The sequence below is a fragment of the Gossypium hirsutum genome, chromosome A07, assembly GCF_007990345.1.
Source record: "Gossypium hirsutum isolate 1008001.06 chromosome A07, Gossypium_hirsutum_v2.1, whole genome shotgun sequence".
Classification (NCBI taxonomy): Eukaryota; Viridiplantae; Streptophyta; class Magnoliopsida; order Malvales; family Malvaceae; genus Gossypium; species Gossypium hirsutum.
In genome coordinates, this window is record NC_053430.1 from 66,210,851 (window position 1) to 66,218,611 (window position 7,761).

The window sequence follows — 7,761 nt, forward strand, 5'->3', positions numbered from 1 at the left end:
ATGGTTGAAACTCAGGAAAACCTGCTACCTCCTGCGATAGCTGCTAATCCAGTAAATCAGAATCCTGCTCCACGCACTATGTATGATTATGCTAAACCGAACTTAACAGGAACTGAGTCAAGTATAGTTAGACTTGTTATTGCTGTAAATAATTTTGAATTGAAACCCAACACGATTCAAATGATACAGCAATTTGTTTAGTTTGATACTTTGTAGGATAAGGATCCAAACAATCACATGGCGAATTTTCTAGAGTTTTGCGACACTTTTAAAATCAATGGCGTTTCTGATGATGTCATTCGCCTTCGGTTATTCCCATTTTCATTAAGGAACAGAGCTAAATAGTGGTTGAACTCGTTACCACGACGGTCAATCACTACTTGGGAACAAATGACCAAAAAGCTTTTACTTAAATATTTTCTACCGGCTAAAATGACCAAATTAAGGAATGATATCTCTTATTTTGTGCAGTGGATCTAGAAACACTCTATGATGCATGGGAAATATACAAGGACCTCTTGAGAAGGTGCCCTCACCATGGGCTACCCTTATGGTTGCAGGTTCCAGCATTTCACAATGGTCTAAATCCTTCGACTAGACAGATGATTGACGCAACTGCTGGTGGCACTATCAATAATATGACACCTAAGGAGGCTTATGAATTTATAGAAGAGATGTCACTGAATAATTATCATTGGCAAGTCATGAGGACAAAGCCAACGAAAGCAGTCGGCGTTTTTAATGTCGATTCGGTCACCATGCTCTCTAATCAGGTAGAACTTTTGAATAAAAAATTTAATGGTTTACTTAGCTCTTCTCAGGTTCACCCAGTAATGCAATGCAATACAAATGGAGGTGGAATGAGCAATTCAGAATACCTACCTTATGGCCACAACATGGAACACGAGCAACTAAATTTTATGGGTAATAATCTTCGACCTCAAAATAATCCTTATAATAACACTTACAATGTAGGTTGGAGGAACTACCCAAATTTCTCATAGGGAGGCCAAGGAAATCAAAGACCACAACATCCTCCAAGCTTCCAACAACAACTTTACCAGAAAGAGAAAAAGCCGAACCTTGAGGAGATGATGTTAAAATTTATTTCAATAGCGAAAACCCATTTTCAGAACACTGAAACTGCACTTAAAAATCAGTAAGCGTTGATCCAAGGACTCGAGAATCAAATTGGGTAGCTGGCTAAGATGATTTCAGAAAGACCATCAGGAAGTTTACCTAGTAACACTGAACCCAATCCAAAAGAGCATGTGAAAGCAGTTACACTAAGGAGTGGGAAAGTGTTTGCTAAATCTGAAAAGGAGCCACCACAAGAAGCTGGAAGAGACAAAGGAGAGGAAGAAAAACCTGAAAACAATGACAATCCAATGCCAAAGAAATATAAACCACCAATCCCATATCCAGCAAAGTTGAAGAAAGACCGCATGATGCACAATTCGGCAAATTTCTTGAACTTTTTAAACAACTACATATTAACTTACCTTTTGTTGAAGCTATATCGCAGATGCCTACATATGCAAAATTTTTAAAGGAGCTTCTAACAAACAAAAGGAAGTTTGAAGACTTATCTATAGTGGAACTTAATGAGGAGTGCTCGACCATACTCCAAAATAAATTGCCAACTAAACTGAAAGACCCAGGAAGTTTTACTGTTCCTTGCTTAATTGGTAGTTTGAATGTTCATAAGGCACTAGCATTAATTTGATGCCATATAAAATGTTTAAACAACTTGGTCTTGGGGAACCTAAACCCGCTAGGATGAGTATTCAATTAGCTGATAGATCTGTTAAATATCCTAGGGGAATTATAGAGGATGTACTTGTAAAATTAGATGAATTTATATTCCCTGTTGATTTCGTTGTGCTTGAAATGGATGAGGATGTTAAAGTGCCTTTAATCTTAGGTCATCCATTTTTAGCCACTTCTAGGGCTATTATTGATGTGGGTGATGGTAAATTGGTACTTAGAGTAGGTGACGAAGAGATTATCTTTAAAATTTATAATGCCATGAGATTTTCTAGGGAACAGGATGACTCATGTTATTTTATTGACTGTATTGATCATGCTACTCAATATTCTTTTCAGGAAATCATATATAAGGACACGTTGGAACTGTGTCTTGCCATGGAGAGGAGGGGGATGATAATTCTGAGATAGGAACTGAACTGAATTCCAATGAACCCTCCCCAAGACTAGCAGAATATGAGGGTATTAAGGTAAACGATGAACTTAAGAAAAAACCCTCTATTAAAGAACCTCTCAAACTGGAACTTAAACGATTGCTGAATCACTTGGAATATGCATTCCTTGGAAATAACTCTACATTACCTGTAATTATTGCATCTAACTTGCAACCCAAAGAGAAAGAGGAATTACTCCAAGTATTAAGAGAGCATAAAAGGGCAATAGCTTGGAAAATTTCTAACATTAAAGGGATCAGTCCTTCTTTTTGCACCCACAAAATTTTAATGGAAGATGAATATAAGCCATGTGTGCAAGCCCAAAGACGATTGAACCCCAACATGAAGGAAATTGTTAAAGATGAGGTAATTAAACTCCTAGATGCTAGAATTATTTATCCCATTTCTGACAATTCTTGGGTAAGTCCAGTGCAGGTTGTTCTTAAGAAAGGAGGTATGACTGTTGTAGCCAATGAGAAGAATGAATTAATCCCAACAAGGACAGTCACAGGTTGGAGAGTTTGCATTGATTATAGGAAGCTAAATGATGTCAGGAGAAAAGATCACTTCCCCCTTCTATTCATTGACCAAATGTTGGGAAGATTGTTAGGACACATGTACTACTGCTTTTTAGACGGACTCTCTAGCTATTTTCAAATCCCAGTAGCTCCTGAAAATCAAGAAAAGACAACATTTATATGTCCATATGGTACTTTTGCTTATCGTAGAATGCCTTTTGGATTATGTAATGCTCCTGCCACTTTTCAGCGTTGCATGATGGCCATTTTTGACGAACTCGTAGAAGGTGTCATAAAGGTATTTATAGATGATTTCTCGATTTTCGGTAACTCTTTCCATCTTTTCCTTAAAAATTTAAAACGAGTGTTAATAAGATGTGAGGAAACAAACCTTGTACTTAAGTAGGAAAAATGTCACTTTATGGTTCAAGAAGGTATTGTGTTAGGACATAAAATTTCTAGTAAAGGGATTGAGGTTGATAAATCTAAAATTGAAACCATTGAAAAACTACCTCCTCCTAATTCGGTTAAGGCTATTAGAAGTTTTTTAGAACATGCTGGGTTTTATAGAAGATTTATTAAAGACTTTTCTAAAATAGCTAAGCCTTTGACTAAGTTACTAGAAAAAGATGTGCCTTTTAATTTTGATCAAGAATGTTTAGAAGCATTTAATACTTTAAAGGATAAACTGACTAAAGCTCCAATTATAATTACACCTGATTGGAATTCACCTTTTGAACTAATGTGCGATGTGAGTGATTTTGCAGTAGGTGCAGTTTTGGGAAAACGAAGAGATAAACATTTTCAACCTATCTATTATGCTAGCAAAACTTTGACAGTCGCGCAAGAAAACTACACCACCATAGAGAAAGAGCTGCTAGCTGTGGTTTTTGCATTCGATAAATTTAGGCCATATCTAATATTGTCTAAAGTTGTCGTTTATACTGACCATTCGACTCTTCGCTACCTTTTGATTAAAACTAATGCAAAACCTCGACTCATTCGATGGATTTTATTATTACAGGAATTTGACTTGGAGATTAAGGATAGGAGCTGAAAATCTCGCGGCTGACAATTTCTCCAGGCTTGAAAATTCAAGTACCAAAGAGTTAGATGACGTTGAAATAAATGATTTCATTCCCTGAAGAACAATTTTTTGCTATATCTGATTCTGAGGTACCTAGGTTTGCAGACATTGCAAATTTTTTAGCCGCTAACTTTATCCCAAAAGGGTTGACACATCAACAAAAAAAGAGATTCTTTACTGATGTGAAAAACTACTTTTGGGAAGACCCTTTTCTTTTCCGTATATGTGCAAATCAAGTCATTAGGAGATGCGTTACAAGGATAGAAGCATTGAAGATATTGGAACATTTCCACTCAGGTCTGACTGGAGGACATTACAGTGGAAATAAGACTGCACATAAAATCCTCGAATCAGGTTTTTATTGGCCCACTCTATTCAAAGACGCCAATAGGTATGTTACTTATTGTGAAAAATGCCAAGAAACAGGTAATATCTCCAAACGTGATGAAATGCCTCAGACATATATGCTCTTATGTGAAATATTTGACGTTTGGGGTATTGAATTCATCGGTCCGTTCCCTAGTTCATTTGAGTAGCTATTGATTACACGTCCAAATGGGTTGAAGCCCAAGCTTTACCTACTAATGATGCTAGAGTAGTAGTACGATTCCTTAAGAAACTTTTTTCTCGATTTGGAACACCTAAGCAATTATCAGTGATAGGGGTAGTCATTTTTGTAACCTCCAATTTAACAAGACCCTTAAGAAATATGGTGTTCACTACAGAATAGCCACCCCTTACCACCCTCAAACTAGTGGCCAAGTCAAAGTAGCAAACCGAGAGCTTAAATGTATCCTAGAAAAAGATAGTAGAGTTAAACAGGAAGGATTGGGAAATGAAAGTAGATGATGTTTGATGGGCTTATAGAACCGCTTTTAAGACCCCCATAGGAACATCACCTTACAGACTTGTTTATAGAAAAAGTTGTCATCTACCATTTGAGTTAGAACAAAGCATTCTGGGCTATAAAATTTTTAAACTTCGATCCCAAACTTACAGGTGAAAATAGGTTTATGCAGTTGAACGAGTTAGATGAGTGGCGAACCAATGCAAATGAGAACTCACGCCTATACAAGGAAGCAACGAAGTGCTACCATGACACTCGTTTAGAACAACGCAAGTCCTGTTGTATAACTTGAGGCTAAAATTGTTCCCAAGGAAGCTTAAATCACGATGGTCAGGTCCTTTTATAGTCCAAATTATCATTCCATATAGCACAATAGAGGTAAGTCACCCATCACAAGGCACTTTCAAGGTAAATGGACATCGCCTAAAATTTTACAACGGTGAGAATTTCAAAGACAATAGAGAGGAGCTACGGCTCCACGAACTCCCTTAAATATACCCACAAGGTAGAGACGAGCTTAGACTCTAAATAAATGCTTCTTGGAAGTCAACCCAAGCACTAACCTCACTAAATAGGGTTTAATTTTTCTTTACCTATTCATAGTCTAACTATAGGAAATGTTGACATTCAATAAGGGCAAACACAGCCTAACGCACGGGCGTACCTTAGGCCGTGTGCATACCACAGAGAGAGACACAGCCGTGCGATATGGCCGTGTGAAAGTAGAGTAAATTTTTTCCCAAAACACAGGATTCGATACATTGCCACAATCGTGCGACATGGTCGTGGGCAATCCTACCAAATCAACACGGGCATAGGAGAAGCGAACGAATTAACACGGGCATGCAACACGCCCGTGCCCACCACTTGTGGTTGAAACTGACAAAATGACACGGCCATGTGCACCAACACGCCCCAAGGAACGCGGGCGTACGTGTTTTACTATGATTTTTATTTTTATCTTTGTTTTTATTTTTATTCCATTGTCTCTTATTTACTTTTGAAGACCCGCGTCTTATATTCTACCTACCTTTATAGTTATCATTGAATTATTCCCTTAATTCTCCTTCACAGGGGTGTCTTCTCATTTATCCCTCAAAATCATGCCTTTCTTTCAGTTTTTTCTTCAATTCCCGCTCTCACTAATCCAAGGATATCGTCCACAATTTTAGGGCAGTTTCACTTCTCTCCCTCTCTTTTGATATTATCTTTATATTACTATTATACATCTTTGTACATTGAAGACAATGTACATCTTAAATGTGGGGGGTCATTTATATCATTATCAGAAAAATCCCTGAATTTTGTCTTTCTCTCAAGTAATCTTCTCATATCATTATTAGAATGAATTTTGATTAAGTTATGATTTTTATTGATATGTCTTGAATTAAAACATAGGCATTTATTTATTGATTGTTAGACTTTAAGGAATTAGAGAATCAAGCATGATAAGTTGATTTTTTCTTAGAATTAAAAATTTTTTAGGTTGTTTCCCCAAGTTTAGGTATTATCTTGAGTTGAAATTCACAGGTTTAACATAAAAAAGCCATAATTTTTGTGAGATCTTGAGCCTTTAGAGCATCTATTATTTCTTTCATGCTCACTTTTATTATTGCTATGAGTGCGTCAATATTGATTTGTTATTCTAGAACTTGCTTGATTATGCATGTCAAGACCACACCTTTGATTTGATATGTTGAGATGATAAAGGCACCTAGGTTTAACCCACTCACTCCATAAAAACCTAGCTCCATAATTAACCCTTAGTGAACCCCCTAGAGCCTAACAAGCCATTAATTGATTCACCCTCAATATTAACCCATAACCCATTATTATTGAAATCCCCTAAATTAATTTGATCCCTATTTTTGTCAAGATTTAATTTGAATAAATTGCTTAGCTATGTTTTATTTTTGATAGCTAGCCTATGTTATTTGACTTATTCTTAAAATAAAAATAAAAATTAATACATACATATATATTAGTAGTAATTCCTTGTTTTTGAGCTTAAGTGTTTAATTTCATATCTTGAGAAAAAGCTCACATGTATTCAATTGATGATTAATTATTTTTCTAGTTAGGTAATTTTTTTCAATTCAATCTCGATTCTAACCTTCTTTTTCATCTTATGACCACAACCCTAACTAAAGCCAAGTTACAACCCTTGAAAAGACCTTTTGATTGATGTATCATCTCAATATATAGTGGTGGAGATTCGATTTTCACCCAAGCCTATGGTAATAACTTTTCATATTGACTGTTGAGTGCTAAATTTCTTGTCCTTATACACCTCGAGTGATTTGAGTGAATCTTAAGTGAGGATGTGAAACTCTATGATATTTGAATCAAATGTGATTACTTAGATGAGGGGAGACACCTATGTTTTCGTAATAAAATGCTCAACTTAGAATGCTTGAAACTTTGATGTTCTTCGAGTTGAATTTTAATTGTGTGACTACTTATGGATTATTTTGAGAGACTATTGATGAGAATTATAAGTTGAGAAGAATTTATTTTGATTGTAAGTTGAGGATTTCGCTTGAGGACAAGCAAATGCTTAAGTGTGGGGGTATTTGATAAACCGTAATTTATACATAATTTTACCCCATGCTTAGCACATTTTTGGATGAATTATCCTTATATTTGGTGAATTCGATGCTCCTAATCCTTTAATTTCATGTTTATACTTAGGTGACTATAAGAGAGTAAAAAGAGCGAGACATGGGCTAAAAACGGAGAAAATGGACCAACATGTGATATCAACACAGCCTGGACTTCTGTACATGGGTAGAGCACATGCCCGTGTCCTTTAGTAGAATCGAGCATGACTTACACAAGTAGACCACACGCCCGTGTCTATTTAACAGCCTTGAACACGGATTAAAGAAATCGAACACAGGCGTGTCCCTGTCGAGCCCAAGTTTAGTCCTATTCGGAAAGGGCCACTCTTGAGGGCTTTTAGGCATTCTAAAGCCTATTTAAACACACTAGAGGAGGATTAAATGGGACACACAGAGTAGGAGTCAAGGAATTACTCGAGGAAAGCTGATTGATCCATCTCAGAAGCCGGATTCACCTTCAAGACTGAAGATCTCCCTTCAATTCCCT

At 36.5% G+C, this 7,761-nt stretch overlaps 1 non-coding gene across 1 annotated transcript; it reads right to left on the reverse strand.

Annotated features, from left to right (window-relative positions):
- Positions 1–438: 438 nt before the first annotated feature.
- On the reverse strand, positions 439–544 carry LOC121204378 (small nucleolar RNA R71). Its single transcript, XR_005899303.1, has one exon. It is a non-coding gene; the product is annotated as a small nucleolar RNA R71 (small nucleolar RNA).
- Between the last annotated feature and the right edge of the window lie 7,217 nt (positions 545–7,761).